General features: G+C 42.2%; 1 long non-coding RNA gene across 3 annotated transcripts in view; it reads left to right on the forward strand.

Moving 5' to 3' along the window:
• The window catches only part of LOC112546245 (uncharacterized), a 127,389-nt gene that overhangs the window by 70,870 nt on the left and 30,616 nt on the right, over positions 1-25,903 (forward strand). For all 3 annotated transcript variants that reach the window (XR_012901883.1, XR_012901881.1, XR_012901882.1), the window contains one exon: positions 4,235-4,283. This is a non-coding gene — a long non-coding RNA (uncharacterized LOC112546245). The remainder of the gene's footprint in view (positions 1-4,234; positions 4,284-25,903) is intronic.

The raw sequence follows: 25,903 nt of genomic DNA on the forward strand, positions 1-25,903 counted from the left end.
CCCTGTGCACAGTGCTGTACACACCCATAATCAGAAGAGTGGGCAGTCCCTGCTGCAAAGAGTAGTTTTTGTGCATCAGCAAATCTTTATTCATTGTCCTGTCTCACCTCAGTTCTTTGATGTGATTAGGGAACACATAAATGTAATGAGCGGGAACAGTTTCTGGACATCCAAAGAAGCACTGTTCGTTGTTTTGTCATCATCATCAAGTTTAGAGTGTAATTTGGGAAATTCTATACAATGCAGGTAAGATGCAGTATGTCCTTCATAGATATTCCCTCATCCAGTTCCTCAATCTGGATTAAATTATTTTATGAACACTAGTGCTGATGGGGCTGAAGTGCTGAGATTCGTTTTTAATCACCGGCACCAGATTAACTCGCTTTTAGTCTTTTGGAAACTCACTTAGGCTTAATGAGTTTTCCATGATAGCTACCATAAGTCCACAAATTTCCTGTCTAGCTTCTTTTGGCACTCTCAGATAAAAATGCCATCTGGAGGGGAGATTTATTGGTTCTGAGCTGCTGTCCCTTCCTTATCACCTTGTTTTAATGGCCCTGAGCTCATCCCAGAATTGCAGTAGTTATATAGGCAATATCAGTATCCTTTATACTCAGATGATGGAAAAATTAATTAAAAATATCAATAGCTTGACTTTTTTCCAACCTTCCAAGATCAGACTTTCTCCCCGGATAAAACATCACACCCATATAATAAATATGAAAATTGTATTGTTTTGTATTGCATTGCATTTGTATTTTATCATGATTCCACCATAATCTCTTATTGTACAGATATTTGTCTGTCCATTTCTTTATTTCAGGGTGGAGCTTTGTATTTTCAGTATCTTATTTTGTTTGTCATGGTGCCTACACTAGAGGCAGAATTCTGTTTATATAATGTCTTTCAGCCCAACACACCTTTTGAAAATGTTATCTGTACAACATACCTTATACAGAGGAAACAATGCAGCCATGTTGAAGTTAAACAGCAGGGATTTAGCAGCATACTGCATAACAGCTTAGGCCAAAAAGTGAAGAATTCTTTTTCCGTTTGAAAATTAAGAGGGAATTAAAGTAGGCAAAATAGGATGAGCTCATGTACAATTTGTCCAAGATGAACACATTCCATGTTTGCAAATCTGTCATGTGATCATTAACCACCACCGTTAGTGAAGAATACAATGTCTTATGTCTCATTTCAGCAGCTTTATGCTGCCAAGTGTCCAGCATGGAGGGAAGGCCGTGGTGGTTTGGGTCAGTGCTGGTTCAAGCTATGTCTGCACAGCCAGAAGAGAGCTGGTGTTAACTCATGTTCGTTAACTCAGATTCCAATAGCAGTGAAGACATGGTAAGTTGGGTTTTAACTTGAGTGAGCACGAGTCCAGTCTCCAGCTCCTTTGTAGCCTTTTATTTGAGCTGCTGATGTGAATTAAAAACCAAGTTGCCCTGTCTCTTGCCACTGTTTTTTTAACCTGAGTTAGCTAATGCAGGTTAGCTAACCTGAGGTAAGAACACACCTTATTGTAGTGGAGACATACTCCCAAAGTACAGGCAGTCCCCAAGTTACGCGGATCCGACTTACGTCGGATCCGCAGTTACGAATGGGGCCCATCTCCCTGGTCTCCAGCAGACCAGGGAGAGGAAGCAAAGCGGTGGAGCACGCGGGCAGCGGACAGCCCAGACGCGTCTGGGCTACCCGCGTGCTCCGCGGCTTTGCTCTGCTTTGCTCCCCGTCTCCCTGGTCTGCAGACCAGGGGGATGGGGAGCAAAGCGGCAGAATACGCTCATAGGGCTGAGCTGAAGGGCTGAGCTGAGAAAGCAACGGCAGTAGTATTAAAATATAGAAATAGAACAAACATGAGCTGAGTTCAACAGTTTCCAATGTGAGTATGCAATGTTCTGTTTCTGCCGGGTATAGTGCAGTGTGAGACTATAAATCATGATGTCAAAAGGACTCACCTCAGACTCAGGCTAGTGGCTTCTCTAGGGACTTCCTCCAGAGGGGAATGTTACCTAAAGTAGGAGAATGTCTGCTTGTCTACATTTGGAGCTTAGGAGAGAGAGGACTGACTTGGCAGTGTGCATGCCAAGACATTTTATAAATAAATACATTAGAAGCAAGAGGAAGACCAAGGACAGGGTAGGCCCACTGCTCAGTGAGGAGGGAGAAGCAGTAACAGGAAACTTGGAAATGGCAGAGATGCTCAATGACTTCTTTGTTTCGGTCTTCACCGAGAAGTCTGGAGGTGTGCCTAACGTAGTGAATACAAGCAGAGAGAGGGTAAGTTTAGAAGATAGGATACACAAAGAACAAGTTAAAAATCACTTAGGAAAGTTAGATGTCAGCAAGTCACCAGGTCCTGATGAAATGCATCCCAGGATACTCAAGGAGCTGATAGAGGAGGTATCTGAGCCTTTAGCTATGATTTTTGAAAAATCATGGCAGACAGGGGAGATTCCAGAAGACTGGAAAAGGGCAAATATTGTGCCCATCTATAAAAAGGGGAATAAGAACAACCCAGGAAACTACAGACCGGTCAGTTTAACGTCTGTCCCAGGGAAGATAATGGAGCAGGTAATTAAGGAAATCATATGCAAACACTTGGAAGGTAATAAAGTGATAGCGAATAGCCAGCATGGGTTTGTGAAGAACAAGTCATGCCAAACTAATCTGATAGCTTTCTTTGATAAGATAACGAGCCTTGTGGATAAGGGAGAAGCGGTGGATGTCATATACCTAGACTTTAGTAAGGCATTTGATACGGTCTCGCATGATATTCTTATTGATAAACTAGGCAAATATAACTTAGATAGGGCCACGATAAGGTGGGTGCATAATTGGCTGGATAACCGTAGTCAGAAAGTTGTTGTTAACGGTGCTAAATCCTGCTGGAAAGGGATAACAAGTGGAGTTCCGCAAGGGTCTGTTTTGGGACCCGTACTGTTCAATATCTTCATCAATGATGTAGATATTGGGATAGAGAGTACGCTTATTAAGTTTGCAGATGATACCAAACTGGGTGGGGTTGCGACTTCTTTGGAGGATAGGGACATAATTCAAAATGACCTTAGCAAGTTAGAGAAATGGTCAGAGGTAAACAGGATGAGGTTTAATAAAGAGAAATGCAAAGTGCTCCACTTAGGAAGGAACAATCAGTTCCATACATACAAGATGGGAAGCGACTGTCTAGGAAGGAGCATGGCGGAAAGGGAACTAGGGGTCATAGTGGACCACAAGTTGAATACGAGTCAACAGTGTGATGCTGTTGCAAAAAAAGCAAATATGATTCTAGGTTGTATCAACAGGTGTGTTGTAAGCAAAACTCGTGAAGTCATTCTGCCGCTCTACTCTGCACTAGTTAGGCCTCAGCTGGAGTACTGTGTCCAGTTCTGGGCGCCACATTTCAAGAAAGTTGTGGAGAAATTGGAAAGGGTACAGAGAAAAGCGACAAGAATGATTAAAGGTTTAGAGAACATGACCTATGGAGCCAGGCTTCATGAACTGGGCTTGTTTAGTTTGGAAAAAAGAAGATTAAGGGGGGACATGATAGCGGTTTTCAAATATCTAAAAGGGTATCACAAGGAGGAAGGAGAAAATTTGTTCCTCTTGGTTACTGAGGACAGGAGAAGGAGTAATGGGCTTAAAGTGCAGCAGGGGAGGTTTAGATTGGACATTAGGAAAAAATTCCTAACTGTCAGGGTGGTCAAATATTGGAATAAATTGCCAAGGGAGGTGGTGGAATCTCCCTCTCTGGAGATATTTAAGAACAGGTTAGATAGACATCTGTCAGGGATGGTGTAGACGGAGCTTGGTCCTGCCTTGAGGGCGGGGGGCTGGACTCGATGACCTCTCAAGGTCCCTTCCAGTCCTATTATTCTATGATTCTATGCATGGTGTTGGTGGTTCACCCTCCTCTCCATCAAGTCTCTGTATTTAGCTTCAGGGAAAAAGGCTGATCTATAATTAAGGTTGATTTGAACCCTTCTGTGAAATTCCCACTCTCTGAGACTTTCCCCTCTTCTGTGCTGTATTTCTCCATCATGGTCTCCTACTCCAAGTACTGGCCCAACATTGTGCAGTTTAGAAGCTTCGAGGGTAGCTGAGTTACAGGATAAACTTAAACAACAACAAATAGCCTGGTAGCACTTTATAGACTAACAAAACATGTAGATTGTAAGAGCTTGGTGCAGTGGCTGGATATCCACATTTGTTCTTTATCCTTTTGGTTTAGGAGGACTTGATTCTCACCAATGGCCTGGGATAGTGACCTGAGTGATAAGGTGATTTTTTTTCCTGACTAAAACATGCTAGTTTTATACTTGTTGCTCTACTAATGGAAGATATGGAAGATGGGAGGGAACAAATGTCCCCATTACCCTGCCCATGTGTTCACAGGGGAATCAGCATCATGTCAAATTACAGGCCCTGAGTCCTGCCAGACAATCCTGCCTTATCTTATCTATCTACATATTTTACAGTGTGCTCATCCCCATGGTATCTGAGTGCCTTAAAAGTTTTTCTTTGCTGCAGAGGAAGAGATGTTTATAGATATCTTTGTAGAAAAATTTCCCTGATCCTGAATCTGGCAATTGGCTCAATCCATGTCAGCAAAGGAACAAAGGTTAAAGTGCAGTTGTACTCAGAAAAGTACAGTGTAAAGTGACCCTTTCTACTTGACAACTCTGCTCTTTGAGCATATTCAGGCTCAGAAAGAAATCTTGATCCTGTAGGAGCTAGATACATTTATGGGAGCCCAAGCTAGATTCAATTGTTACTCCCGTGTCTCAAAAGAATTCTAACGAAGCATCAGCTTCAGACCACATTCTGCCATGAATTACATCTATGCCCGTGTTTCTCACAGTGGTCCACGCACCAACTCAGAGCGCTGCCAGTGGGCCACTCTGGTGTGTTTACTTACCAGCTCCACAGCCACAGAGCCTCACGCTTCCCTTTGGCTCCGGTTTGCCGTTTGCAGCCAAGGGCAGCTGCGGGAAGTGCCATGACCTGGGCTGCTGTTTTCCACGGCTCCTCTTGGCTGCAAACAGTGAACTGCAGCCAAGGGGAGCTGCAAGGTAAATAAACAAACTGGAGCAGCCTGTTGGCAGATTTCTCAGAATGGGTCCACAGACCACGTTGAGAAACACTGATCTATGCAATGTAATTCTATTGTCCGCAGTAGGATCCTGCAGATGGAAATAAATGGAGGCATTAATCTGCAGAATATTTGTTTTGTTTGCTGTCCTGGAGGTGAAGTGCAAAAACACAGTTTGATTTTCAGATCCCCATATGAGTGTGTGGTATGGATTGTAAGAAAACACTTTTTCTTGTGAAATGAGCAAATTTAATATGGAAAGCATTGAGACAATATGGAACCCTGTAATGGCATTTGTAGAGTCACTTGTCAGGGTATAACCAGAGTTTTAATCCCATAAATACTCTGACTTGTCATTAATATCCTACTAATTGTCTATTTTTAATTAATCACATTGATATGGATTCTGCTAATGTCTCCAGGCAGAAAGAATTGTAGGTGCTGATTAGTTTCTAGTGGCCAAAAAGCCCCTATGCCATACAAGTTGAACTGCCAAAGTGTCCCTAATAATTTTACCATCACTAACTGGTTAATATTTGCTTGGTCCTTGAGATCTGGATACAACTATTGTCTGATGCACTGGAATTGGAGGAAGCATGATACCTCTAACTCTGCTGTTGTCTTTATTTTCTCTTTTGTGCATCTTTTAGTTGTCAGGGACCCTCCTCATTACTGGTAGACTTGAATTTGTCAGTGAGCAAGGTGCAGTTCCTACCATGCCTGTCTGATCTGATTTTTCCATTGCACGTGATTCTATCTCTTCCCTAGCAAATTCAGGCTGGGATATGTCATATACTGTAGAGAAAGCTCTTTGATCCTGCTCTCTGTGAGTCAAACCATGGCTGATTCACTGAGATCACGATGAGATCTGACAGCACTGGATTTTTCACCCCAGAGCAGTGTTTTCAAAGTCAGCAGGCCAAAGGCTATCGTTGATCTTTTATCTCTCCCGGCCCCTCTGCACACGTCCCTTGTCGTGTGATGGAGACTTTATTCTGAAAAGTGTCTCTTTTATCCTTGGCTCTGGCAGAATGAGGATTTGGTGGAGATTTGTTTGGGCATGCAGGGAGAAATGGTTCACAAGTGTTTCAGAGTAATGCCCTCCTGTTGTTGGGTTCCCAAACCAACCTCTAGTAGCTGACTCAGAATTCCCTTTCCACTGGAACAAAGATTGGGCAAGCTTATTACATTGTTGGATTTCTAGGGGAAAGTCATCGATGTGTTGGTGCCAGGGGCTTTTATTTATTTATTTTGGGGGCTGTAGCAACTCGTATGAAAACGTCACATGTTTCACCTGCAAAACTTTGTGCTGTCAAAACCAACTTGTTCTGCTGATATGGTCAGAAAAATCCCAAGTGAAGCAGCAGACAGTGCAACATGGCCTATATACTGTACAGCCATCCCAGTCAGACATAGTCAGTGCAAAGTAAATAAACTACAGCCTTGTGGGTTCTGCTGCAAGAGATTTGGTAAGAGGGAAGGTATGAAAGTATGAGTGCTCAGGCCCTGATTCAGCATGTATCTAGTTAGAAGCATGTGAGTACCCTGGTTCTAACTGATGACATTATTTACATGCTTAAATGGAAGCATCTGTTCAAATGCTTTCTAATGAGAGAGAAATTTCTCTTTGGGAACTTGGCTTAGATTAAAGAACAAGAGAGAGAAAGAGAGTGAAGATTTTTTAACCCAAGTATTCCCTTCAGTGGCTAGTTTTTGTGCTAGTCAGAGTCTGATTACTAAAGATTGTGTGATTGGTTTTGCTCTGTGCTGAAAGATTGCTTCCTCCAGCCTTGTGCTCTAATTTCCTGTCTTGTAATTAGCTCTTCCACATGGTTACCCCAATGTGCACAGCATGCAGTCATATGATGGGTTTATGCCACTGGACATCCTCCTGGTTCATAATCACAAGGCCATGTTTTAAATCCTGTGTTCTGGAACTGTCAGATCTTAACTTGGCTTGGCAGTCAAGTGGAGGAGCCTCGTAGTGGACAAATTACCCCTGAGTGTGTAGAGTTTGCTGAAGTTCAGACAGAGGCGGATTACTCAGGTCTGAGAGGCCACAAGCACGTCTAATTACAACAGTAGTGTTCTTGGAGTTTTTAAAAATATGGAACTGTTCCATATGCCTGGAAAGTCATAGAAATTACACAGCACAATATACCAGATGGGGGAACAATAATTTAGCTTTAATATATCTGGTGTAAGTAGAAGTCTGTGGAATTGAAGGGTTTCTTTTATTAATCTACCAATGTCTCTTCTTTTGTCTAAACTCATGAAGAAAAAATTCTGCTGCTCATGAGAGGTGTGTGAGTAACAGCACTGAAAGCTTAATTCCCCTCTGCTGGCATAACCTCTGAATAAATACAGTGCAAGCTTCCCAGCACCAATCTGCCAGGGTTCCTGTACTGCATCCAGGAGCAATCACCCATTGGTGACTGTTATGCTTGTTCTTTTCTCAGCTACTCTGCTGGAGCTGCTCCATTCAGATCCACTTGCTCCACTGCTGCTATTTCAAAAAAGCTCCACATTAGGAGAGCCTGTCTCAGACTAATTTTCAGGCTTCCCTGTAGTTTGGACGTGCTATTTCAAAATAAGCTATTTGGAGTATTTCTTCCGGAATAGCTTATTCTGAAATAAGTGTGCAGTGTAGACATACTCACTGTGTAGCAACTGTCTCTTTGGTGTCTAGGACAATGAGGACTAGTCTCTAGGTACTAATGCAATATAATAATAATAATTAATAATTGTGATAGAAATGTAGCCGTGTTAGTCTGGTGTAGCTGAAACAAAAAACAGGACTATGTAGCACTTTAAAGACTAACAAGATGGTTTATAAGGTGGGTCTGGCCCATGAAAGCTCATCACCTAATAAACCGTCTTGTTAGTCTTTAAAGTGCTACATAGTCCTGTTTTTTGTTTCTACAATAATAATTGTAATAATTATTTATTTATTTATATATTATTCCCCCTTTGCACCAGAGGAACATGTTGTGGTGATTAGAATACACAGGTTGGATTTTTTTTTAAGGTGCCTCAGAGAGGTAGATGCTACTTTTGAACATTTTAGTAGCTGTAGTTGCCTTCTTGGACTCTTAGGGTGCATCTAGACAGCACCCTTCTGTCGGAATAAGTTACGCAATTTGTGCTATGGAAATTGTGTAACTTATTCTGAGTCTAAGTTGAAAGAGCAGCACCAAATTTCAAAATAAGGCACTATTCCAGCAAACCCCTTAACCCTTGTGGAATGAAGGTTACAGGGATGCTGGAATAGTGCACCCGTGATTTCGGGAAATAGCGGGAGCATTTAAAGACACGGAGTTGCTATTTTGGGATACTTTCGGTATCCCAAAGTAGCGTCATAGTCTAGATGTACCCTTACTGATGATTATCTTACATATCTATTCTTATCAGTTTAGTATCTGAGGGTATGTCTACACTACCCTCCTAGTTCGAAGTAGGAGGGTAATGTAGGCATACCGCACTTGCAAATGAAGCCCGGGATTTGAATTTCCCGGGCTTCATTTGCATAAGCGGGGAGCCGCCATTTTAAAAACCCCGCTGGTTCAAACCCCGTGCAGCGCGGCTACACGGGGCACGAACTAGGTAGTAACGAACATGAGGAGTAACGGTAGTTCGAACTAGGAAGCCTAGTTTGAACTACCTAGTTCGTGCCCCGTGGAGCCGCGCTGCACGGGGTTCGAACCAGCGGGGTTTTAAAAACGGCGGCTCCCCACTTATGCAAATGAAGCCTGGGAAATTCAAATCCCGGGCTTCATTTGCAAGTGCGGTATGCCTACATTACCCTGCTAGTTCGAACTAGCGGGGTAGTGTAGACATACCCTGATATATTCTATCAGGTGACTATGCCATCCACCTGTCGGGAGATGGACTCAATGAACTAATAGATCTTTTTTCCTCTTTTGTTGTTCTACACTTCTGCTTCAGTAGTCACTTTTACTACTACTTCCTAATTTCATCATAAAACAACCTGAGTTAGTCATTGCTGTGTGAGTGGCCAGACTGTATTGAACCAATTAATAAAGTCCCTTATATGTCCCCTGGATTTGCAATATGGGTGTGTCTCAGCCATTACTGTAGTTAAAACATGAATAGGGAGCATCATGATCCCTGCACATCCTGGGCTGTGATTTTGCTTGTCCTGAGGGCCCAATGGGGACTTATGATTGCTTGAGAATTGTCACATACACTCCATCTGTGGAAAGCAGTTAGTTTCTGTTGATTCTTGAGATATTGGACCTTAAAAATCACATTCTGGTTCATCATCTATCTCCCTTCCCCTACTCCAGTTACAATTTGTTTTAAGTGGCTGCTGTCTCAAGAGCTGTCCCCGAGTCTCATACATGTCACCCACCATCTCTGAGAAATAGCTCATAAGAGGCATAAGTGCTGTGCTGAGGCCATGTGTGTGTGTTCATCATGGCGGTAGCATCCCAGCCAGTGATCCAGCCAGTTTCCCCTTGGCTTATCTTAGCTGGACTCAGGTCACTGCATGCCTTGTAGCCACTTTGCTTTGGGGTAATTGGCTGTCTCCTATGATGGTGTAAGCCAGTGATGTCAATGGAGCTGTACTGATTTATAGCAGTCTGGCCCAATACCTTTTTCTGTAACATTTGATTTTTGTATTTCTCTTTTCATTTTGAGTATAATATACATCCTGGACCATTGCATGGAGAATGCTAAGAGAGGGAAAGTGAAGGAATACATTTCTGTGTGCGCAACTTGTCCCACAGTCAGCAAACATCTGCCTGCATGTGCTTTTCACCCCAAAGTGAAAACCACTGCCCAAGAGCTTCATTCTGTTTCCCTCCAAACTGATTTTTAAGCACGTATTTCTATTTCCATTCACATTGTTGTTACATATTTGTTTCACACCTCCATGTATTACGCTTCTCTGACAAGACCCTCTGTGGAGACACCAAAGAAATAAATTCTTTTTTTTTTGTTACTCTTTTTGCTGCGTCTGTGCAGGGTATTTGTTTGCAGAAGGCTTGTATTAACACTCCGTCCTGCCTTAGACTAAGCAGACTAATAGACTCTTTCAGCACCTCTGTAGCACTGCCTGCTGTGGTAATCATTCAGCGGTCATGGCTCTCTGCAAACAGCAGCCCTGAACTCGCCTTTCAATTACGAGTTTATTATTCTAAGATGTCTGGGGAGCTGAGTGGTGATAGCCATATGCCAATAGTGGTATGGACTTCTTGTGAAGTTCCACATGGGATACTGAAAGCAAAATCAGGGGTCAAAGCAGTTCTCTTATGCTGGTGACTGACAGCATCTGACATGGGCTTAAAACAACCAGCCCAGAAGGGAAAACAGCTAACCTCCAAATTCCTGATAAATGGCAGGTTAGCTTGAAGGTCAGTGTTTCTTTTTTCCCACTTGGCTGGGTTTTGGGTCAAGGTGAAGGTGTGTTCATCTACCAGGAAACCTTTATATTTGATGATACTAGTCTAACATGCCAAACTGATCAGTGTATAAGTATTTCACTCCTGTACTTCCTAGGCGCAGTGAGTTGATCACCTTGGAGTTTCATGTATCCAATATAAGAGCAATCAGTTCTTCCCGCTGGTATGAAAGACTTGAAACTGGAGGTGAAATGGGAGGCTCCAGGCTGATGAAAACTGAGTTTTTCATTATGTTGATGTGCTTCGCTGTGCGTGGATTGAACTAGACACTGTAACCTTCACACAGCAGTTCTTCTGGGCTGGTCCATGCAGGTATCCTTGGAGGAGAGCTGAGATATAGAGACTGAAATAACAAAAGGAGCAGCCATCACGATGAAAACAAATCTACTGGATCTACAGTGTATTCACTTGCCTGTAAAGTTTTATAGAATAATAAAGAAGGATATTTGAGATCTTAAGCCCTTACACAATTGTGTCAACTTACACAATTTAGCTATGTTAAGTTTAAAAAAAGCCATGAGAAACTCAGTGGCCCCATAAATTTGGGCCTCAGTCCTGACAGCTTAAGTACTGACCAGCAAAATGCTCGTTGAAGTCAATTGACCAGGTCATTCTTGACTTCTCAGTTAAGAATCTGGGCATTTTACTGTCCATTTAGCACCCTCTTTAGGAATCATGGTTTATTTTTCTTTCCTTCCATGGTACCCTAATTTTGCTTGTCTTTCTGTTTTCTCCACAACACACCTCATGTACCCTCCCAATTTGTCCCCCATCTCCCACTACCTTAGGTTCGTGATTGGAATTTGCACTCCAAACCAACGAATAGCCAAATATTGTCACTAGGCCAGTGCACAAACTCTCCTATCCTCTTTAGTAGAACAGAATCATAGCAAATCAGTACAGTTTATTCAGTGTGTAGACTGACATCAGCTTTTAAACCTGCCTGGGAACCTGTCCCTTTTCATTATTAAAGTTTGAATCCATAGATACTACAAATTTGGTAATCACTAAATTAGGGCCCTGACCTGAATTCCTAACTTGGGCACTTGGGAAGCTGTGTGCGCACATGAATATTTGACCCCACAGGCTTGCTCATGACATGGCAGGGGAAGTAGATAGCTGTGTGGGCTCAGTTTTTAGGTATTGGGAGTGTACAGGGAGAACCATATTTTAAAAACAGAATGGTGACCAGCTTGCACTCACAGAAGTGCATAGGTGCTTTTATTCATTTGTGTGTGCAGTAGCTCAGTTTGCAGGTGTATGTGATTTATGGCCATAAGTAATTGCCTGTATGGGGAAATTTAGAACAAAAATGACCCTGAGCTGCAAAATTAGGATCCAAAAGTCTGAACCTTCCATATGGCAGAGGTGTTTGTATCCAGATTTTGGCTTGGGATCATACTTATATTACCTTTAAATCCATGGATATCTACAGGTATCTGCATTCGTGGATGCAGATATCCATGGCTCACTTTTGCAGATATCTAGAACCCTGCAAATTTGTGGATATCCTCTTTATATCCATGGTTATTTGCATCCATGGATGTGGAGGCAGATATCCACAGATCATTTTTGCAGATGCGGCTGCAGATATACATTTTGTATCTGCAACGGGCTCTACATATTTAGTCCAGGGCAGGAGAAACTCAGTATGATAAAGACTGCTGGCAAAACAGAGTACAATGAAGAAATGGCAGGGTAAGCAAGGAATAATCATTCTGACTGAGAATTAAGGATATATTGCTAAGAGAATCTATTATAGACTAGCTGGATCAGAAGGACCAATAGGATGAGAAAAAGATGATAGAAATCAAAGGCTTATGAAATGAAAGGAATGTTAAGGGGGAGATTTAATTAAATTTGAGAAGAGAGGAGGGTTACATAATCATAGAAAGACAAGGAATAAGGCCAGAACAGAGCAATACCTACACATTGTGAGGAAAAAGAAGGGCAAGTAATAATTAAGGTGCTGACACAGGATGCAAAAGTCTTAAATTCGAATCCCTGTTCTGCCACAAGCTATTTGACCTTTGGTAAGTCACTTAGTCCAGAGTTTTTCAAACTTGGGTTGTGGGGCCACCAAGGTAAGCTACTGTTGGGCCCTTGCCACTTTGTTTACTCAATGTGTCCATAGCCACGGAGCCTTGCAGCTCCCATTGGCTGGAAATGGCATACTGCAGCCAATGGGAGCTGCGAAGCACATACCGGTAGATCTCGGATAGTGATTCATAGATACCAAGGCTATGGCTAAATGCCAGCATCATAGGAACTTCAGGGTGTTATTGAATAATATTGCAGTGGTGTCCAGAAGACCCAATCAGTAGTGGTACCAAATTGAACCAGACACTGTAGAAAGCTCAGTCATTGGGTTGACTGGACAGAAGTGCAGGGTTATAAGGAGTAATGAGAAGTCTGTGAGGCTTCCCTAAATCTTGGACTGGGGCACAGAAGTGAAAGCAAGGTGCTGTGCTTCTGTTACCCAAGTCCTCTGAGCAGATGGGTATAAGACGGGAGAGGAGGGACGGCGGCACAGCTGAGCCAGCATGGCGGAGGAGAGGTTGTAACTGCTCTAAACACATAGCAGAGAGGAATTTTCACTTCATTCCATATATTTTTTCCTTTCTGGGGTCATGCAGCTAAACAGTGCTGCGTGCCCAGAGCAGAGTCTAGCTATAAACAAGACTGGGCTGTTGGAAAGACACAGGGATTATGTATGGCAGCTAGCAATAAACATGTACTCTAGAAGAAAAGAAGTTAGAACAAGGGTCTATATTTGCCTCTTCCTGCTGAATGCAGTATCTCCCTTTCTAAATAGGAAGGCTTAGCTGCCAAGTTTTTTGCCAGTCCAGGTTTGACATTTTATGCAAACTGTTTAAAAAACTTCACTTAACACCACAGACTTCAGTGTATGGTCAATGCACCCTACCTAACCCAAGCAGCAGTGATATGAAGCTGCACAAAACTGTGCAGTGGTGATGCTTGATAGATAGGAAGATGGGTAGGTGAGAACGTTGCTAGGGATGTTGAGTGAAGTGAATAAATTTTGGGGTGTCTGGATGCTGTTTAGTGGCAGCTGGAAGCTCTCATGGCATGGCTGGTATTGGTAAATAGGTAGGTCTCAGGGTAGGGGTGCTGGGAGCTGGTGCCTGGGATCTTTCTATGAGGGGCGGGAGGGGAGTGAGGATATAGGTCTTTCATGTATTCTTCACACTGTCTGGTGATGTTACCTAATCGGAATGATGATCATATCTGGAAGTCCTTGATCAGGCTAACCTTGTTGTGGAAAATCCTGTCAATACTGACCCATTGGGTTCAAATATTCCTTAGGCATCAGTTTTGATACAGTGTTTCTAGTCCAGTGGTTCTTAAACTTTTTGGCCCATGGACCACCTGGCTCAATGTAAACCTTTCTGCTGACCACCAGTTGCTAATGGAAACTCACCGTTAATTACATAATTATGCCCAAGCCATTTTGCTAGTGCTGCAGCTAGGGAGAATGGTTTAATTTAAATTATTAAACAGATTAAGCATTTTAACTTTCTCATGTTCATTTATCAAACTTCATTTTAAATAAAGTAGAATATTAATTTATGTCCAAGACAAAAGGTTTCAATGTTTTCTTTATTTATGGCAGGAGTGGAGAACCTTTTTGGGTTGGGGACCATTGACCCACAGAAAAATCAGTTGGGAACCACACAAGTGAGAAGCAAAATAACTTCTCTAAAACCCCCCAACCCTTACTGATGTGGCCCCCAAATGAGACACCTCACTCCTTTGTCCCTCCAGCCCCATGGGGCAAGGAGAAAGGACGGGGGGTGGGGGGGGGGTGAGGTTCAGGGCTTCCCATAGGCCAGATTTACTTTTCTGGGGTTCCAGAGTTAGTGGATTTTATGGACCCTCTTAGGCTCTGGGGTGAAGAGAAAAACAAGGGCTTCAGTGTGCGTGACAGGACTTCCAGAGAGTGGGATTGGGATGGAATGCAGAATCTGGGAGGGAGGTGGGGTGCATAATGGGGAGAAGTTGCAAGGTCTGGGTGGGAGGTAGAGTGCAGAAGCAGACTGGGAGTAGGGTGTCTGGCCAAGAGCAAGGAGCAGGAGCAAGGGTGGGTGCAGTGTGGGGACAGGAGGCAGGGTGCAAGGAACAACAGTAGATGCAAGAGCAGAGTGGGGATAGATGTCTGGCCTGGGGGAGGGTGGAGGAGCAAGGGAGGGTGCAGGAGCAGGCTGGGGGTAGGGTGTTTGTCCAGGAGGGAGGGTGTCTGGCCAGAGGCTGGGTGTCCAGGCCTGCTGGGGCGGAGTCCTGTGGAGGTCTGGTCCATGGTGCAAGGACAAGTGTGGAAATGGCTTGTCCCCTTCCCCAAACCAAGTCCTAGCAGGTGCAAAGCCCTGAAGGGCACTGTGCTCCCACCTGTATCTTGCATGTTCGGGCTTCTCAGCCCCAGTGCCGTTGCCTCTCACTGCCACCAGGTGTGGTGCAGTGTAACCTGCTGCCCGGGAAGGGCATCAGCCGGTTGGTCACCACGAGAGCCCGCCCTGCCCACCTGGGCCCCACACAACCCAACTTGCTACCTGCCCCATGGGAATAACTAAGGGACATGCCGCTGTTACCATGGGGACTGCAAATTCAGCAGGGCCTAAGTGAGGCAGATGCCCAGTGGCGGGCAAGACTTTCCCATGAAGGATGGTGGGGTGATGCTCCTCTACCTGTAGCTCTGAAGCTTGCGCAGGAGGGTGAGTTTGCGTTCTCCACCCTTTCCCCCCCTGCACATGTCCTCTGAGCTGGAAGCCGGAGCTGGTGCTACAGACTTGTGGTTGCACGCCAACTGCAAGGCTTGAGCAGCACTGTGGACCCACTGCTGCATGGGAGAAGGGGGGGGGGACTGATCTCGAGCTGCGGACCACCTGGGAGTTGGCTGCAGACCACTACCGCACTTTGAGAACCACTGTTCGAGTCCCATTAATTTCCTTCCTTTGTCAGCATTTGCCACCACTAATAGCTGAGGAGTCATGGTCCTGGATGCTCCTGGCAATGAGAGTTCAGCACATCTCAAAAGAATTTGCATCTCTGAGCAAGAAGGAGATTCCTCTCCTTCCCTGAGGCCTGTCATTCAGCAGGAGATAAGGAATGTAATGAAAGTAATAGAATTAGCTAATTTAACGTGTTTTCTTAGCTAAAATAGGCTATTTAATTTCTTCCATGAATAACTGGATACACTCTTTGAAAATAATTACATAGGTTCGGAACTAGCAGTTCTTACTCAGTTAAATCCATGGCCATTTTGCCTGAGTAAGAACTGCAGAAGCAGGTGCATATTTTTTTATATATTTCTAGCAACTGAAATCTCTGTGGGAGCAACAAGTCATAATAAAGACAGACTGGTTTCCCTCCTTTATTACATGTGAATCATGTGGTACTTACTCCATATGACAGTCCTGTAGGAGACCTATATCTTTGAATTGCTGTTACCAGGAAAAAGGAGCAAAAAAAATCAAGTGAACCAACCAAAAGATTTAACCTTTGTTCAAGTCTATTCCAGTTTGCCTTCTTTCATTGAAAAGAGGCCCAAGCATGAATTCATTAAGGACCAGGTTCTTGCTCAGGCTGATTAGTACTTTACTCCGCTTGTTTCAGATGACAGATTGTTATTACTCAGTGTGAATAAGAGTGACACAATTTGACTTTAGTGAGCCCCAAATGCACAATGTATGTGAAGGGGTTTGCTTAGTAGAACGTCTAGACAATATGCTAAAATAATAGTTTTCACAAGTGCTGTGCACATGTGTGTATTTACATCAAATAATATTCCTTTGGGAAAGGAAAGTATGAAAATGCCCCAAAATAAGTAGATTTAACTTCTAATAAGCTGCTGTAACTCTGCTCTCAGAAAAGACCCTAAAAAAGCTGCATAATCATCTTTAGATGGAACTTCCCTTTTGGGGTATTTCAGGTGATTCTGATAGGGAGAAGCTTTCTGCTTTTGAATAATGAGTCCATTATCAAAAGAGTTCTCATTTTATAGGCTAGTACATTTGTGATTGTAGGCCTGAAAGCAGAGGACCTGAGAAGTTTTCCACCACAATTGCTTGCATATGAGGGGGCAAAATTTAGATCCTGGGAGCATCTTCGGAAAGGAATAGGAATTTGAACAGAGATAATAAAAGGAAAAAAATTCAGATGGATTTTTGCCGGGGGAGGAGGGGAAGGAAAGCATTCAGAATATGCATGTAGTTGGAACTTCTGATGGACTAAGTGCTAAAAATCCTTTGATGCTTGGAATTGGTGCTAAAAATCCTTTTGCAAAATGAGTCCCAGAAGCATTAGGTTTAGTGAACTCTTCTGAACTGGCGAAACTGAAAACAATAAGACCGTTACCTCTTTAAGAAAACCAGAGGAGGATCATTAGCGAGGACACTTTAATAACTTCCACACCACTGACTGTGGGAAAGGTAAACTTGACATCTGCTAGATCAGATTAGTACAGCAAATTCTATGTCAGGATATCACAGTAAAAATGTATGGTGATTATTCAAAAGATGGCCTCCCCAGGCTGAAACAAAAGTCTGTTTCTCACAGCTAATTGGAGGATTTCATACACACTTGCATTCTGTGCATGGTGATCATACTTGGGTGTTTTGGAATGACAAGGGCAGCAATGCTTTTCTGGCCCAGTGCATTATCAAAGCTGCAGAACAGATGGAGCTTGACTGGCTCAGAGAGTTATGAGATTTAAGTCTTTGCTAAAAGAAAAAACTGATAATGCCTTAATATTGTGTTTGACTCAAAGGGCTTATAGAAATATGCCTCGCAATAATTCTTCTTTTGAACCTCCTGCTTATAGTTTATTCTCGCCATTAATGTTTTTGTAACTACATAAGACTCATTAAATCAGATCCAACTGTTTCTTTTTGGATGAGCGGTCACATTTACACAGAGCTTAAACTGGGCTGTTTTGGGATTAAGTAGCTCTTGCTAGTAGATCTGTAAAAACTTAAAAAACAACGAATAGTCTAGCAGCACCTTAAAGACTATCAAAGCATGTAGCAGATCTGTGTTCAGGGTTGAGACTTCAGTGGCCTGATTCAAAGCCCACTGAAGTCAGTGGAAAGATTCTGGATAAGGCCCCATTGAGGATCTATGCCAGATGGAAAGGGGCTTTGTCCCTGATAGTATTTAGTGCATGTAAGTGGTCCCCAAAATGTAGGATCGTATTGCTGTTTAAAATATTTTATTGTAAATATCTACAGTTGCATCGCTTGCATGATGACATAAAGAAGGATATATTAAAATTGAAAATGCCATAGGAATAAGTTGGGTCCATTTGTTATCAGGTACCTCCCAATAGCCGTACACCAAAGAATTCCCCTCCAGAGAATTTAGTGTTTATACATAATTAGCTACGTGGCTTCCTTTTGTGGTTCTGTGGGAGTGAATCAATACTGTATGCATGAAGGGTAATCCTGATTCCATTCAGCTCATTGCTAACACTCTCTTTAACCTCAATGGATGCAAGACTGCGCCCCTCAAGTTTGTGATTAGTGGGACTAGAATGATAGTAGGGCCAGACCCTCACATTAATGTGGGCCAGCTGAGGATGAGGGCCATAGTTGTTATGCCCAGAGACAGGCCCTCTGTCAGGGGACTAAGAGGTCAACTCTTCTGGGGCCTGGTGATTCAAAGAGGTCAGGGACTCCTAGCCACTGCTGCTTCTATGACAGTGATTGCGGCTTGAGTCCTGGGCTCCTTAAATCACTACCAGAGTGCTATTCAACATATTCCAGAGCCTCGGGTGGCACACTCAGGATGGTGCTGAGGCCTGAGGGGGGGGTTAAGGTGCTGAGGACTGCCTGCCTCCAGCCCCGTTCCCCTTCTGCCCAAGGCCCTACCCCTTCTGGGAGTGCAGAGTCAACTCCCCCTCCTCCCGGGCCAGGGGCCTGAAGAAGCTGTCGGCTCCCTGGTTCAGAGAACTCAGGTTATAAGTGATATTATTTTATCCCCCTATTTATTTTGTGCCCTGTTTGGATGGCTGAAAAAACAATAAACATCTCTCAGGGGCTGCAAAGGTCCCTTTCAGTATTTTATTCTGGAACATACATAGATTCTTTTTATGGCTTTCACACATTTTGGGGCTTTCCCCTATTCCAAAGATTATTGTATGCATGAGTATGAATGTGAAGTGGGAAACTTGCACATACTCCATCCTTTCCCTCTCCAGCTCACACTGCTCTAGACACTTGGGTTTGAGACAATAATCAGCCTGATTCATCTGTCCCTCTGACCCCCATCTTCAGTGGATTCATGCTCAGAGATACATTTGGCACATTGTTTTTATTTTGAGGGATCCATGGTGCCCATTCCACTTCTCCCAGCCTGCAGCCAAGGATAATTATGATGTTTGCATGGTCAGCACATTCTTTTGGAAGAAAGAACCCGCCCCTGGTCCGCATGCATAACTTAAGGGATATTTTCAGCAGTGTGCAGCTGTAATCAACAGAGCTCGTCTTGGCAATTTTAATCCTCCGTTGTCTAGTTTGGGGCTGCTTGTTATGCAGCCAGCATTCACTCAACATAATGGTTGCTACCTGCCAATGTGCTTTGAGGGATATTGTTAGCATTAAATTTGCCATTTACATTTTCATGTTTGACATAATTGAGGAATGAATGCTCTTATGAAAATTAAACTTGTGGTCCTCCTGGACTACTGTAACCCTGTTAAAATGTAATGCGATTCTTGATGCGTCTTCTTTAGGTTTTTATTAAATAGAATATCCGTATGACTAATTCCCCTGGCCTAAATGTAGGCTGGGAAAGGAGCATTATTGATAGAGCTGAGCACAAATGGCCCTCTATACTCAGCCTCTAATGGCCTAATAATGCATTATACTTGAATCAGAAATACTTTGAGTTGTAGTGCTTATTGCCATTATTGAAAACACCTGGATGCTCCATTCATCAAGGTTATATCAAAATGGGCCCATTTGTTTATTAGTCTGTCAGTAAACATCTTTATTTAGTTTTGTGCCCTACTGCTTTGGGTTGCACTGAAGGGAGTATGGGACCAGGCAGTGTGGCTCTTTGTGGTTTCCCATTATTAGTTTTCCCTGAAAAAGAAAGATAATGAAAAGTTTGGCTGGCTTCATAAAGAGATCATTATTCTTGGGCATTATGTTTCTTTTTTCTTTTGCAAGTTAAGGGAGAGAAAAAACAAACACATTACCTACATAATCAATATAAGCTATGTAGCAGCATTACAGCGGCAGATTGACTTTCCTGAGACTGACATGTAAAATGTGGATCATAGTAATGCAGACTCCAATTTCCACTGCCACAGGTTTTACAGCAGCCCGGTCCTACACAAGACGTTTCCCTCCAACAGTCCTCCAACATGTCAGTATTTTCTGTTCTAAGTGCTACCACTCAAGGGTGCAAGAAAAAAAAAAGGTCCTACTTTTAAATCAGAGGACTGGGACTGAGCCCTAATCAACACTACACGCTTGTCTGTATAACTAAGTGATACAGTTATACTGACCTAACAGTGCTAAGCCATTTGCCATTGACATAGCTACCACCTCTCAAGGAGATGGAATCCCCCACACTGATGGGAGAAGCTCTCTTGTCAGCATAGGCAACATCTTCACCGAGTGCTCTCGTGTTACAGCTACAAGGTACTGTAAGTGGAGAGAAGCAAGAAGAAAATCTAGTTTCAGGTCCCAGCTCTGTCTCAGACTTCCCGAGTGAAGGTGGACAAGTCACTTAGCCTCTCTCTATCTCAGTTTCCCCATTGGAAAAAGGATAAATTATTTAAACTTTAAGTGCTTTGAAGGTAGACAAATGTTATTTTTGGGGATGAAAATAACGTTGGTTTTCCAATTCAATGGAAAACAGATGGTTGAATTATTTTGGCCAAGACATTTCTCCAGCTGGTATAATTGAAATCTGTTTGTCTTGGTTTGTTTTTGGAAAATGTTGATTTCAACAAAGTGATCTTCAGTGGAAAAATTCAAAATGCAGTTTTTGAGTTAACATCTCAAAATGTTGAAAAGGTTGACAAGTTGAAACCATGTGGAATTTCAAATGAAAATGTCATTTCTGTGTTGACACTGTAAAACAAAAAACAAAACAACCCTCCGTCCGCCCCTCCTCCTCACACACACAGGTTGGCCAGGGAGTAGGACTTCAGAAGAAGAGGCGGGGCAATGGCAGGGCCACAGAGGGAGTGTGACTTCACCCCTCCCAGTTTTAAGAAGAATCTGTTGCCCCAATATGGAAGAGATCATTTAGCATAATATAGTTAGCACATAATGTAAGGGACCATTCAAGGTAGAGTGGCCTGTTAAAGATCTCTGCAGTCATAGGATAAAAGGAGAAGGTTAGTGGTTTAAAAATTCTTGTAATATGTTGTAAAACCAGGGCTTAATCTATGATTTTTAGTGTCTTTAGAGCTATGATTTTCATAGAACCATGGAATCATAGAACTGGAAGGGAACTCGAGAGGTCATTGAGTCCAGTCCCCCGCCCTCACGGCAGGACCAAGCACCATCTAGATCAGGCATGTCAAACTCGAAGGCTACTGAGGGCCGCACAAATGAAAACTGATAGCTCTCAGGGCCACCAAAGAAAATGTACTTCTATCGGAAAGTCATAATTATTTATTATTATAGATTATATTTTAGGTATATTTTATAATTTTTCAAGTCTTGTTTTAACATAATACAATAATTTGATGTGTAAAATTATTTGCCCGTATAAAATATTTTTTAATTTAAATATAAATGTAAGGTACTTTTTAATTTTTTATATGATACATAACTTGTTTTGTTGAAATAAAAAAAAGTATAGCTTGTGGTTAATCAAATAGAACAGGCTTCAGTGAAAATTTCAGATACTTTGTAAGTTTGAGATTTTGCATAAACATATAATATTCATGCAATTGCAAAAAATTGACATATTTATTGATATAAAATTAATATACATTTTGTGATTTTTATTTAGGAATAAATTTAAAAAAATGGTAACAAAATATCACCCTCCTCTCCCATACCCCCGTTCTAACCCAATCCCCCTTGGCTCCCCCAGAGCACTCCCCTGCTCTAACCCAATGCCTCATCCCTCCCCAGAGCCAAGCACCCCTAACCTAATGCCTCCTCCCTCCCCCAGAGCCAGGCACTCCCAGCCCCCCCAATCTAATGCCTGGGTCCCGGAGCTGCCACCGCCACACATTTCTTCTTCAGGTGCTGGGGCAGCGTGAGCACAGCAGCCAGCTGTGAGCAGGCGCTTGATGCCTGTGCAGAGCAGCCATCTGACCGTGAACATGTGCTGTAGTGCCCAACCCAGAGCGCTCGGCCAGCTGTGAGCACATGCTGGAGTGCCCAGCACAGAGAGGCCCGGTTGGCCACGGAGTGGCCCAGTCGGTCGTGAGCAGTCACTACAGGGCCGTGTGCAGAGCAGCTGGTCAGCCAGCTGTAATCTGCACTTGGCCACGTGCTCCAAGTGGCCAGCGGGCTGCATTTTATTCTTTTATAAGAATGTAGTGGCAGGCTGCAAAAAATTTAGATCAGGCCACGTGCGGCCCTCCGGAGGCCTGTTTGACATGCCGGGCCTAGATCATCCCTGACAAGTATCTGTCTAACCTGCTCTTAAAAAGCTCATTTCTCTTATCAATACATGTTTTCCACTAAAAGATACTACCTCACCCACCTTGTCTCTCTAGGACTGTACGGACACTAGAAAATTATTTTGAAATAACTAAATTTGAAATAATAACTCCTGAAATAACTATTTCAAAATAAGTTTATTCCCCGAGGAAAGCAGGAGTACAGATTTTGAAATAACCAGCCTGTCATTTCGAAATATTGGGCTTGGAAGTTAGACGCATGGCTTATTATTTCAAAATAAGGGGGTGTTATTTAAAAATAATTCCTTAGTGTAGATCAGGGCTATGAAAGCACGTTCATAGAACAGTTTTCCACTGCCCTATCAGATTGAATGTCAGGCTGGCTCAAGTATCTGTGATCCCAATTTCCTCTAGTGCTACCCTACAACTGTGGTAACATCTCTGGCTATCTTAGTGGAGAACCCATTGATGGGCTAAGTTTAGAGAACAAGCTCCTGTTTCAGAATGCAGATGAGGCCTACTGATGGGATTGGGATAACACGGGGAAGCTTGCCTTGCTTATTCTCATGGCAAACCTTTTCTGTGGATAAATAGAATTTGGTTTCCAGAGCTGTCAGTTTAAAACATTTCCATAGCATTAAGTTTTCTTTAAAAATCAAAATCAAAAGGTCAGCTTAAACGGCTCTTGTTCTTGAACATTATGAACAAACTACAGCTTTCACTTCCACATGCAAGCTGACAGGGAACAGGTATAAAACCCTGGGTGTAACAGCAAGTGAGACACACATGTACTTTTCTTAATGATCCATAATGAAAATAACATCTTAAAGCTGAACTTTAGTAACTGGGAAAGAGTTGAAGAAAAAAATTGTTGAAGATCTGAAACTATGAATATGAAAACAGTCATTTCCACTTAGGAAATATCTAATGAAAATGTTTGTGAAATCCCATTGGGGTTGTCACTCAGTGTGCAGTTCAAGCCACTGAGCCTGCTTTCCTGCAATCTGGGGAGTAGATGGTGGTGCTATTTTGGGATACTGGAGGCCTTTTGAACCAGCCCATTATTTCGAAAGAGATTTAGAAAATGAGCTCGCTATTCCAACATCCCTGTAACTCTCATTTCACAAGAGTTAAGGGACATTTCAGAATAGCGGTTTATTTCAAAATTTGGCACTGTGTAGACCGCACCAAATTTCAAAATAAGCTATTTAGAAATTATATTGAAATAAGATACACAATTTGCGTAGCTCAATTACGTATCTTATTTCAACCTTTGGATGCAGTGTAGATGCACCCCATCAGAGCAATACAGACACTGAACCAGCTACAGCCTATAGTTGGCAGCACCCAGGAACATAGCCCTCAAAAGGAACCAAAGACCCAAATAAATCCATCCTACTCTGTATAAAAGTTTTACACAGAGAACTCTTATGCCCTCTTTATCAGTGAAAGAGAGAGATGCACAGTGGTTGTCCTCCCCTCCCCCCCCCCCCCCCCCCATTCCCAGGTAACAATTATTTACATTTAGGCTTGATAATAAACAAAAGTGTTTTATTAAGTATAAAAAGTAAAATGACTGTTAATGAAAACAGACAGATCAAAGTAAACTACTAAGCCAAAATAAACAAAATGTGCCAGCTACTTTTAATAGACTAAGTAACTTATTACAAGCTATATTCTTCACCCTTGGTTTTGTTCTTAACTCTGGCCAGAGTTAATCTTTTTCTGACCTGGGCCCAGCAGTTTTGCCTCAATCTTTCCCTACAGTTCTTTGTTTCCAGGCCTTTTCATATGTATCCTCTTAGGGTGGGGAGGCAATTTCAAAAGCCAGATGAAGACAAAAGACTGATTGCTTTCCATTCCTTGAATAGACTTTCCCCAGAGTAGGAACCCTTTGTTAAGTACTCCTCATCACTATGGAAAAATACCAGGTTAAATATGGATTCCAGCACCAGGTGGGTTAGCCACATGTCTTTGTAGGACCAGCCACAGTTTGGGCTTCCAAAAAACCAAAACCATTCACAGGCCATAGACTTGATCACCAAGCCATCAAGTTCCTAAAGTATCACTAATGGATTTTACTAGAATACATGGACTAATGAAGTAGTTTTTCACTTAATATTTCTAACTTCACACACAAGAAGGATACATGTACATAAATAGCATATACACATTCAGGGGATCACAAGCTCTTGAATGATAGGTTACATGACCTGTTTTGCAAAAAGAGTCTTTGAGTACTGAATACTCATATTTATAAGTCAATTTTCATAAACCATGGGGAACTGTGAGAATGTTATCAAACCAACCCCTTGGTTATGGACAAGTAATTTACATCAAAATGTTCACAGTTGGCTACTAATTGTGTGTTCCTCATTTTCTAGATGGCCAGTGTGAGACACTTGAGATGAGATTTGCAGATACATTGAATACTCAGTTGCAACTGAAGTCAGTAGGAGGTGTGCCCTTGTAAAGCCAAGGGACTCTGGTCATCAGCAGGAGGGACTGAATCTCTGCCCTTAGGTGCTAAAGCTATAAGACTGTACTGCATGAGGTAAAAACCAAACTGGTGCTCATCGAAGGCTGAAGAGAAGACTTTACTCTTCCTTGTCAGTGCCTCTGTGTTACACACTGAACATACAAAGTGCTATAAAAATGCTCCATAATCTAAAAAATCAAGTCATAGGAATCTCAGATTAAGCACCCTAAATCAGTGGACACTTTGGGCCTTAATGTATTTGTGCATTATTTTATCTATTATATGGGGATCATAACCAGAGCTGGTTGAAACTTGGAATTTCTGTTTTTCAAAAACCAAATATTTGTTATAGTGCCATCAAAATGGAAATTTTGAAAATATTCTGCATAAAAAAAGCTCATTTAGGAAAAAATTAATTTCTAAATTTTTTTTGTTTCAGTTTAATTAACATATATTTTTTTACTATTTTCACATTATTTCATGGTATGTCAGCAGTAATAATATATAGTGTGACAAGTCATATATCAAGCCATACTATATTATGACATGGTGTAATAGTCAAAATATTCTATTTTGTATTTTTAAAATCATCAAGGCAGCTGTTACGTGGTATGGATTGAAACATATTGTCTTATTTTCTAGATTAATGTTTTCTGCTTGTGTCGTAATAAAACAATTTGGCACTTCAACAACAAACAATAAAGATAAACACTAGGTGAACTAATTAGAAGAGCAGCTTTTTATATATTCTTGTGTTAGCACAGAATCATTTTTCTAGGATAATGTAAGATAAGATATTTCAGCAGGTTTTATCTAAAAGTTGTCCTTAATGATTTAAAAATAAATCAATATAAAATAAATAGAGGATTTTGGCTATTATATAACCAGTCAACAGTGACACAGGTTGAACCTCTCTAATCTGGCACCCTTGGGTCCTGACTGTTGCCAAACTAGAGAATTTGCTGAACCACGGGAGGTCAATAATGTCTCGCAGCATTACCAACACTTCCACTGCCTATTGGGCTCTTAGAAGACATTTAGGGGTAAATTAGAGCTAACTAACAGCACAGAACTCTGAGAGCCAGGACTGGTGGCTATAAACAAACTTTGAGACCACAGGAAACTTGGCCACACTCCTGATAAGTGGACATCCAGCTAACTAAAATCATGCTGGACCACAAATGTTGCCGGACCAGAGAGCATCAATTTAGAAAGATTGAACGTGTAGTGTACAGTGACATGTCATGTCAAAATTTTGTTTCAAATAAAATATTTCAAAAAGTTTCTGAAAT

Source organism: Pelodiscus sinensis, chromosome 2 (genome assembly GCF_049634645.1).
Source record: "Pelodiscus sinensis isolate JC-2024 chromosome 2, ASM4963464v1, whole genome shotgun sequence".
Taxonomy (NCBI): domain Eukaryota; kingdom Metazoa; phylum Chordata; order Testudines; family Trionychidae; genus Pelodiscus; species Pelodiscus sinensis.